Consider the following 10499-nt stretch of genomic DNA (forward strand, 5'->3'; position numbering starts at 1 on the left):
CAAGGAGCTTACCAGTTCCTGAATATGAGTGGAGAAAAAGGTCTTTCTAGGTCATAATTACTCAGTAGTTGAACGGGGCCCAAATGGCCAAACCTCCTCATCCTCTTGAATAAACAAATGTGTGGCTGCCTGAGTGAAGGTCTCCAACTGCTTTATTCCCCAAACGCAGGGCTGTGCTCCACTGTGGCCGGGGGAGAAGGTAGGAGGATGTGAACATTTTGTGAGGAGAGGAATTTGCCTCTGACTATAAGCAAATGTCATAGAACACAAATGCTTGTGATTAAGCCAGCTCCAGACCCTTGTCCTTATGGGTTTGGGTTAGGGGCCCTCACCTTTCAAGAGAGGAGAATACAAACTGGACCACATCCCCACTTTGTTCCCCTGTACTCCACAGGGCCAAGACTCAGGCTGGTAAAAAAAAAAACCCACTGCCATCTTGACTGAAGCTCAGACTTTCCTCCCAGAAACAGCTTCTCTCATTCAGAGCTCCATTAGAAAGCCTGAAATGTTCCCTAATAACTAAATTCTGCAAAAGAAAGGGGTAGGAGAGCCAGTACCTATTGTGTGAAGTGGGGAGTTGTATGAAAGTTGAATGTATCACAGTCACAAGCTCTGCGTAGACAGTTTTGTGAAGGACATTTCATCCTATCTGAAAAACCACATTGTGTCATTCCAAAAAGTTACCAACGTAATCTGGGCATGGAGAGCCCTTTCCTTTTCTGCTAGGTAATTTCTGCTAGGACTGAGTCTTCTCTTTACTGCTGCCAGCACCTGCAGTGACCCTGCCTAGTGATTTTTTATTCACTGGGAGCAGTGGCAGTGGATTTTCATTTCTGTCCCGGCCGTGCAAGATGACAGAGATAGGAAATGGTCACCATTCTTTACCCAAATATGTCCTGCTGTTCCAATCTTGCTCAGACTAAACACAAAACAAACTCAATGGAAGGACATAGAGTTTTCTAGTCAATAGTCAAGTAGATCTCGAAAGAGTAATATAGGGTGGGGTATACATAGTTTATATAATATTAATGCATATATATATCATTTTATGTACATATATAGTCATCTTAGTTCAGGGTGCTATAACAAAGTACCATAGACTGAGTAGCTTATAAATAGCAAAACTTTATTTCTCATAGTTCTAGAGGCTGGAGTCTGGGTACCAGTATGGTTGGGTTCTGGTGGAGGCCCTGTTCCAGGTTGCAGACTGCCATTTTCTTGCTGTATCCTCACTTGGTAGAAATAGCAAGGGAGCCCTACGGGGCCTCTTTATAAGGGCACTAATTCCATTTATGAGGGCTCCACGCTCATGATCTAATCACTTCCCCAAAGCCTCATCTCCTATACCATCATATTGGAGGTTAGGATTTCAACATATGAATTTTGGAGGGACACAATCATTCCATAACAATATTTACTTACATTTTTTTAGCTAAAGGAGCTGTATTTAAATTATTTATTTCCTTGTACCAAGCATCAGAAGGGGATCATACAGAGATGTGCTTTCTAAGAAAGATGTTTCTTTCTTAGAGCCAAAGAAGTGTGTTCATAAATGCTCCACCTCTCCACCAAGATCCTTTACCCCTCTACCCCTTAGGCCTCCATTTTACAGAGTTCAGAGTTCTCCTTTGTGATTTCCAAATCCAGGTCAAGTTTCACTGCAGCAAGGCTGGTGCTGAGTAACTCCTTCGTTGACCTAGGAAGCAAGGCCAGTGATAATATTTCCCCAGAGACAGCACAGCCTGGTCTCACCCGAGACAAGTTATCCCTCCTGTGAGCATCCTTGCAGCTTCTCCAAAACCAAAGATACAATTACATTGTTCCAAGGAACATTGATTCTCTTCTGGGCCTGCCTTCCCTTGAAAGAACCACCACATAACTGCCAATGGCTTTTTCCTTGACATCAGGATCAGAAGTATGAGCTCTGATTAGATTATTTTTATTCCATATATGGCTCACCTACATTCCCACCATATCCCCAATTAAAGATGAGTGTCTAGATTATTTTACCACATTAATTTGGTACAAAAATATATTTTTAAAAGTTTCTATTTGTATGTCTAAAGAATATATGCAGGGAGTGACTATATTTGAGATTGCATGCATGAGTCATGTAATGAGTACCATTTTCATCTTGTTAAAAGCCATGTAGGACTGGGGATTTTAGCTAAGACTCCTACTCAGTGTGGAATGTTGGATTTCTATAGTCACGGACATATTGACAAGCTAATTTAGAAGAGCTCAAAATAGAAAGTCTCTGTAAGGTGAGGTGTATCCAGTTCCCAAGGGGAGTGGTGGTCCAGTAGATCAGGAAATCAGGGATATTACTGACATTTAATCAGAGAACTTAACTCTTAAGTGACTAGAGTGAGAAGAAGAGTGTAATCTAACAGGAAGAAATGTGTTAGAACTATTTCTCTTGGAGGAATAAATGCGTAATAAGAAAGGGTTATTTACTTAGTCATCAGGACACAACTACTACCTTGGGAAGCAAGTGGTGTTTTTCCAAAGTTCTCTATGAACACTTTCGCTTCAAAGTATCACTTTGAGGAACTGAGGAAATGCGTTTTGTTTTCTCCAAGTTAAAAAGAAGTAGGCCTCCAAGATTGAACATTATGAATTGCAAATGTAATACAGAACTCACAGTTGTGAAAGTTGACCTTAGTATCATAGGGAGTAACATTATTTTACTACAGAATCTGGACAATATCTAGCCTCTCTCAGAAATATTCAATGAAATTCTACAGCTGTTCTACTGCCAGATGGCCTAACTTCACCTTTTATTTCCAGTTATTTATTATTAGGATATTTTATAAGTTACTTTTATTAAAGAACAAATAGGGACTGACCCGGTGTTGTGGTGGTGAAGTCCACGCACTCTGCTTCACTGGCCTGGGGTTCGTGGGTTCAGATCCCAGGTGCAGACCTACACACTGCTTACCAAGCCATGCTCTGGCAGGTGTCCCACATATAAAGTAGAGGAAGATGGGCATGCATGTTAGCCCAGGGCAGATCTTCCTCAGCAAAAAGAGGAGTATTGGCAATGGATGTTAGCTCAGGGCTAATCTTCTTCACCAAAAAAAGAACAAATAAATACACAAATAGATGGAAAGTTAGATTAGAGCTTTTTAACTGCTGCCCTAACTCTTCATTTATTCATTGACTTTACAGATGTTCACTGAAAGTCTTTGACGTTCAAGGTCTATATCAGAGTGATGGGAGTGGGGTGAAGGGTGCAAGAGGAAGCAAAAGGGAGTAAGACACTAGTCCTGTTTGCAAGGCTCTTGCAACATAGTAGAAGAATTGGAGTAGAACACAAAGAGTTAAAATACAAGGCAGAACATCATATATACCATGAGAAAGGTGCACACAAATGCTATGGGGGTTAGAGAATGAGTCGTTCATGTCCAGTCAGTGAAATTAAAGAATGGAGGACATCATATTTGAATTAGATCTCAAAAAGTTACCTGGGAGATGTTGGAAAATGTAGGTCATACAATGGTGTGAAAAAAAGATATTAAAGGAAGAAAGTGTAGGGTAACTCCACAGACCCTCAGAGAGTCCACACACCAGTCCCATGAAATTCTGTATGTAATTTTTCTGTGGGGAAGGTCCCCAGCTTTCATCAAAATCTCATAAAGGGTCTATGTCCTAAAAATGTTTAGGAACCCTCTGGTGTAGATCATGGTCTGGGAATAGCAAGAAATTTGAGTTAATATGCAACATGCATTTTACCTTATGAGCAGTAAGCCAAAAAGGAAACAGTTTTACCCTCCACAAATTGAGGAAATGGGACTCTGAGAGAGGATGAGTCTTGATCATAATCACTGGGCTTGTTACTGGAAAAAGGTAAGGCTAATTTTTAGAAAGCCTTCTTAAAAATAAGTGAAGAATGGACTTTATTTACTAGGCAATCAAGAGTCACTAAATTGTTTTTGGAAAGGAGCATATATAGATATATCTGGCAGAACTGTTAGTGGAGAGGGCAGAATATAGACTCAAGAAGGTCAACTGGAAATTTATTGCAATGGCTCAAATCAGAACTAACGGTCTAAATCAGAGTGATGGTAGAGGGAATGAAAAGGAGGTAATAGAGTCAAAAAGCTTAAAGAAGGTGAAATCCCCAGAACTCAGAGTGGAGTAGATATGAACGGCAAAGTAGAGGTAGACTTCTAAGACTCATAGATTTCATCCTTGTAAACTGGGAGATACTGCTGAACTATATAACACACAGGGAGAGCCAGTTTCAGGAAGGAGGTGATATTTGGTTTTGGATAAGAATGATCTGATTAACAAAATAAATTATTCCAACTTCCTAACAAAATTTATGGCTCTACCATTTTCAAAAGAGAATTGGCATCAGCCCAATGACAATTTTGTGGTCAAAGCTGACATCCATTTATTGGCCTGATATTGACTTCGTAGTGGGGTATTCCACACCATGTGAAAGTAATAAAAATACAATTAATCGAGTGTATCTTGTGGCCATTACATAGAATAGTATAGGTAGGAAAAAATTAGAATAATTTTTATCTTGCCTATAGGTTTATGAATATTTATTACCATAGCTGCATCCATCCATATAACTTATAAAAATCATGCTACTGCCTCAATTTAACAAGTATTTAATGAGCTCTTATGATGTACTAGTGACTGTTATAAGTACTTTTAAAGGGGGAGAGGGCTACAAAAAAAGTAAGACATAGTCCTGAACCTTAAGTATGGGTAGTTTAGTTAGAATTGTCGGAAATAAATACAATCCCTGATTTCCCATTGACGCCACACTGTTTATCTAAACCTAAAATGCAAGAAGCCTTGTAAAATATGCATATCCTTTTTGCTCTTCCCTTTAAAATAGTTTTGCTCTGTTAGAATTTGAAGTTGGTAAGGATCAGCTAAAAAGTCAAAAACAAATCTTGTCACTATAGGATGTGGAGAAACATGGAAGCTTGTTCCTTGAGCTTTGCAGTTGTTCTCCATGGAGTGGATGGTAGCCTTTGGCTGCCAGAGTAAAAAGCCAAGTTTCAGCTTTATAGGTATATATTCTGAGTTCCAACAGTAATCTAATATGGACTCTCTAGCATCTGATAATTCTTAGGTCTATGTCTGTACAAACACATAAGACTTGACAAGTTCGCTTCACCTTAAACCCTCTAATTTCTGTTCTATATGAAAGCCATACTTCAATATTCTTGAATTTCTACTTTAGGTTGTCTCTCGCTCTCTCTGTTCCCTCAAACTTTTTCACCTTCCTATCCTGTTGGCTATGAAAGTTTTACTTTTCTTTCAGTTAGATGTTCTTTAAGGTCAGAACGAAACTAAATGATTCAAAATGAAAAGATAAAACCAGGATGAGTGTCAGTTACTGAGAATTCTCCTCCCACCCTACCTTTTGTCCTTCTTCAAGCCTTTGGTTTCCCTGAAGAGGTTCCAGCCTTTGTTTGAAACCTGAGAGCTGTGCACCAGCAGCTGGTATATGTCATAATTACTTTGGAGTTGGACTATCCTGAGAGCATTGAGAAATAATGAGATTTACCTTAAAAATTATTATTAGCACTTCTTAAAGATTTAGACCAAGGGTTGCCTGTCCTTATTCTAAAATGTTAAATATGTTAACGGTGTGGCCTGCAATAAGAGTAGAATACTCTTCCTGCAAGTGTGAATGGTACAGAAATAGATTGCCAGAAGTTAGAACATTTCAACTGTGAATATATGTGGTACCATTATCAGCAAATGGAGTTGGTTGGGGAGCAGGAATGACCACTCCCTGATGGTTGAACTGAGAATAGAGGGGACTAAATGAGCTTCACATGTAAATCATACCTGACATTGTATAGATCAACCCCTTCATTTCAACACTGCATCTTAATGAGTTTTTCCAGTAGAGCTATAGATATATAACTATAGCTTAAGGCTTTCCTTCATAAGAGCAGTATGGCCTAATGGGAAGCAGCTTTGCCCATCTAAAGGCAGTGGAACATAATTACTAAAGATTAGTGCTCTGGATTGTTTGAACTTGAATCAAACTTGACGTCGCTTACTGGTTGTGTGATCTTAAGCATTACTTAACCTGTTAAAACCAAGTTGTCCTCATGTATAAAATGAGAGTAATGATCAGTCTTGCTTTATAAAATGTTTGTGATTAACTAAATGAGATAATACATTTTCATTGCTCAGCAGTGTGCCTGGCTCTTAGCAAGCACTCAATAATATTATTATTATACATCCTAAATTTCTGATAGGGTGTTCAGCCATCTCTTCTGAAATGTCTCCCCTAGAGACTCAGCTCAATAACCCCTCAACACATTGACGAATCTTCCTTCTCCAAGAATCTGCTTCTGTATATTGACCCCACCGTCCTTTTGCACTCCACTCATACCTACCTGAGTCCTGTTACCATGACCGTGTAACATGTAATTTGCGATTGGCTCGCCCTCTTTCTCTATATCCAAGAGTTGCTTATGTCTATCTCAGAGCAACGTCTCCTTCTGTCTCTTGTCCAACCTCACCTTCTCTAGAAGAACCAATATGTATTCATGCTTTCCCTGCCAATAGGAATGATTTTATTCTATGTCACCTTCCTTCTTCATTAAGTTGACACCAACTAAGGAAATGCAATTAGACTTTGAGAAGTATAATTAGAAAAGGAAATCTTCTACAAAGACAGTGGATTAGAACATATTTAATTTTTTAATTTAAGGGCACAATTTGCTATTTAGAATTACAGGAGAAAAAAATCCCATTTTAATGCTTCCTACTTTAAAAAAAGGGTTTGCTTAAATCAATTTCTAGGTCCCTAAAGGAAGATCATTATCTAGAAAGTTGGATCATGGAAATAACTGATAATAATAATATCTGTTAATGTATTTACAGATATGGTTTCCACCCTAAGAAGTGTGTATAGTAGGAGAAATCATGTCTATGTACATATTACATAAGGTAGAAAATTGGTTAAGATGTTTAGATAAAGTGCTTCTTCTTCCTCTCCTTCTCTGAGGAGAAAAAATAAATTTCCCAATACAGAATCAGGGCAGCTTCTTCAAGAGAGGAAGAACTGAGTCTTGAAGGATTTGGATATGTGGTTGTGGCTTACATATTTGTTGAATAGATTGCACAAGTGTAGTATATACAGTCAGTGAGTTTATCTGTAGTTAACTGTTAATCTCTCTTTCATTCTGTCATACAAAATCTATTTTATTTTCATCTCTCTACCCCAAATATTCCTAAATCAACTGATGATGACCTGAATTTTTGGTTGTCTTCTTTGGTCTATAACAAACATCAGTAATCTTTTTCCCTAAAGAGCCAGATAGAAAATATTTGAGTCTTTGCAGGCCATACGGTCTCTATTGCAACTACTCGACTCTGCTGTTGTAGCATGAAAGTTGCCATAGACAACATGTAAATTATGTGCATGGCTGTGTTCAAATAAAACATTATTTACAAAAACAGGCGGCAAGGCAGATTTGGCCTACAGGTGGGCAGCAGTTTGCCAATCCCTGTTCTATAGCATAGGCTTACCGATGTGTCAGTCCAAAGAAAATATTTCTGTTATCTTATATTCATAGGAGTGGGACCATAATAAGTATAGCATGAGCATTCCTATCAGACCAAATACACAGCTGTCAAGAACAGTAAAGGGTCTGAGATTTTACTCTACTTGTAAGTGAATAAGTTAGCATGACACAGTTTCAAGGATCCTGGCATGAGACACAAGATTCCTGGGTCAGAAACAAAGGAAAATTTATTACTCACAGTTATAGCAGAGTCAGAGTCAGCATTTCTTGTGCCAGTTCCCCATGTCCTAACTCCTCCAGGGCAACACAAAAAGAGCCAGGTAAGTACTGTTCATATAGTGCATTGTATTATAGGGAAAAAACCCTGAGTTTAAGCACACAAATCTTCTATGGGTGATAAGCCTGCTTGATGTTTGCCCCAGTGAGAGACATTAACTTTATTATACTAAACAGTAAATATACCTGCCTTTTGCTCTGAAGAGAGACACCATCTCTATTTTCCAAGTCTGTTCACCATGCAAACATCCTTGAATAGATTATCCAGAACAAAAGCAGATAGCGCCTCTATCTGTAAGATATGCAGAAATGCCAGAGACTCACAAGGAATTGTCTACCAACCCCAGCCTCACAAACTATCCCATGTTCTTGTAGATCTTGAATGCTTTGATAGAAATACACGGTTAAACCAAACACATTTAAATGTCCACAGAATTTACCAAAACAAGCATGAAAAAATCTAGGAAATGGGCAGAAGCATTCTGTACCTTTTTAATTCAAGACCCCAGCTAATCAACAACAAAGATGGACATCAGCTCTCCTTCAATCCCATCTCTGGAACCATATCCTTCAAACAAGATTATATTAAAATCGAACTATTGCAATGCCGCTTATTTATACTATGATTCTTCAGAATTTTGTACATGTATATACTTGTTTGTATATGTGTGCAAATGTATGGAAAAGTGTCTTTGTCTACTTATCAAAGGTTACAGGGGAAAGAGGAAAAAAATTTATATTGAACTGAAAATAAGTTGAGATGCTTCAAATTTTCAAAAAACTGACCAGAATTCAAATGGTTTTATGAGATTCACCATCTCAGATTTTTTTTTTAATTTAAATTAGAGTCTCTAAGAATTCAAACGATCTATAATCACATTTATAAGGTAAGAGATGACCTATGCTATACCCAGTCTGCAATACTGGGAAACAGAGGTAGATGTACATAGAACTATTTGACCAAGGCTGCTAGGCAAAACTGGAACAAAGTCCTAATTTTAAATCTTTTTTTCCCAAACAAAAGATCTCACATATTTATTACTGAACCAACCTACTAGCAAAGAGGCATAAAAACAAAGAAAAAAATCATTATTTTCCCAATAAACCATGTCCAACTGTCCAGAAAGTGGAGACATTTTCAGTTTGATATGGTAACATGTTAGTGACTTTGATACATCATAAATACGTGAGCTGTCATATGTGGGATTCCTTATAGACCCACCTTGGTTCTTCTCCAACATCTCCTTTGGAGTTGTACTTTATTGTATCACCAATTTTCATTCAAATCCATGGTGAAATGGGACAATTCTGCTTTTGTTTCTTGGCCAGGAATTGCTTGATCCTGAAAGTCTTGTGAGAAGACATGGGGGCCAACCACACATTCCATGATGGCAGAGAAAGGCAGAGAGGGTCAATCATTTTTTAACAGGCAACTGAAAATTTTTTTTTCCTCGTTTTGCTTAAAGAAGATTGTCTCTGAGCTAACATCTGTGCCAATCTTCCTCTAATTTGTATGTGGGACACCACCACAGCATGGCTTGATGAGTGATGTGTATGTCCATGTCTGGGATCTGAACCCACAAATCAGGGGCTCCCAAAGCAGAGTGTGTGAACTTAACCACTACGCCACTGGGCAGGCCACCACCAACTATAAATTTTTGAAACACAATGCCCAAGACATTTTATTGAAGAAAAAATGTGTTATTTTTGCTCTTGTAGTCACTTTTCAGGACTTCATATATTGCTGTAACAGTAGACTATGTTCTGTGGTGGAAGCGGGATGTAGGATCACAATCAGTCCTTGCAAAGGGGCTATGCAACATCAGGATACATGTACCATGCGCCTGTATAAGCAGAATAAATAAACATGAGAGCAGCCTGGTCCATGGCCAGCAGAAAGCTAATGGCTAGGAGCTGAGAGGAAGCTGCCCTGTGCTACTCAGCTCCCTTCCAACAACACATTTGTGCCTACTTTGAAGAATTCACTGGGCCGGCCCAGTGGCTTGGCGGTTAAGTGCGTGTGCTCCGCTACTGGCGGCCCGGGGTTCAGATTCCGGGCATGCACCGAGGCACCGCTTCTCTGGCCATGCTGAGGCTGCGTCCCACATACAGCAACTAGAAGGATGTGCAACTGTGACATACAACTATCTACTGGGGCTTTGGGGAAAAAAAAGGAGGAGGATTGGCAATAGATGTTAGCTCAGAGCCAGTCTTCCTCAGCAAAAAGAGGAGGATTAGCATGGATGTTAGCTCAGGGCTGATTTTCCTCACACACACAAAAAAAAGAATTCACTGACATGAGGAGAAAAGTGCAATGTGTGCAAACAGTGGATGGATGTAGGGGTGTGTGTTTTCACTTCTAAAGACTTTTCCCTTCCCTTTACCCCATTGACCCTTTTGGAATCATATACCTATAACTGTGTAACTTCAGTCATTTTTAGCTTGGATATTGGGAACTAGAGACAACTGATTTATTTGACAGATTTGAATTATGTCTTTTCCTGTGGATAGACATCTTTCAAGTGTGTCTCTGTTTATAAGTATGGAGATCAAGATTCCCAGAAAATGCTATTGATGTGTCTCTGTCATGAGTCATGGAAATGCTGGAGATGATTTGGTGGTGAGAAAATAAAATGGTGGCAGGCACCAGGTTTTAAGTCTTATTTTCGCCATGCTTATCCTTTGTTCCGCTTTTAGTAGCAGCAT

The 10499-nt window shown here is 39.0% G+C and overlaps 1 pseudogene; it reads right to left on the bottom strand.

Moving 5' to 3' along the window:
- Positions 1–9003: 9003 nt before the first annotated feature.
- Positions 9004–9158, bottom strand: LOC131398944 (large ribosomal subunit protein eL39-like; annotated as a pseudogene).
- Between the last annotated feature and the right edge of the window lie 1341 nt (positions 9159–10499).

Source organism: Diceros bicornis, chromosome 36, assembly GCF_020826845.1.
Source record: "Diceros bicornis minor isolate mBicDic1 chromosome 36, mDicBic1.mat.cur, whole genome shotgun sequence".
NCBI lineage: Eukaryota > Metazoa > Chordata > Mammalia > Perissodactyla > Rhinocerotidae > Diceros > Diceros bicornis.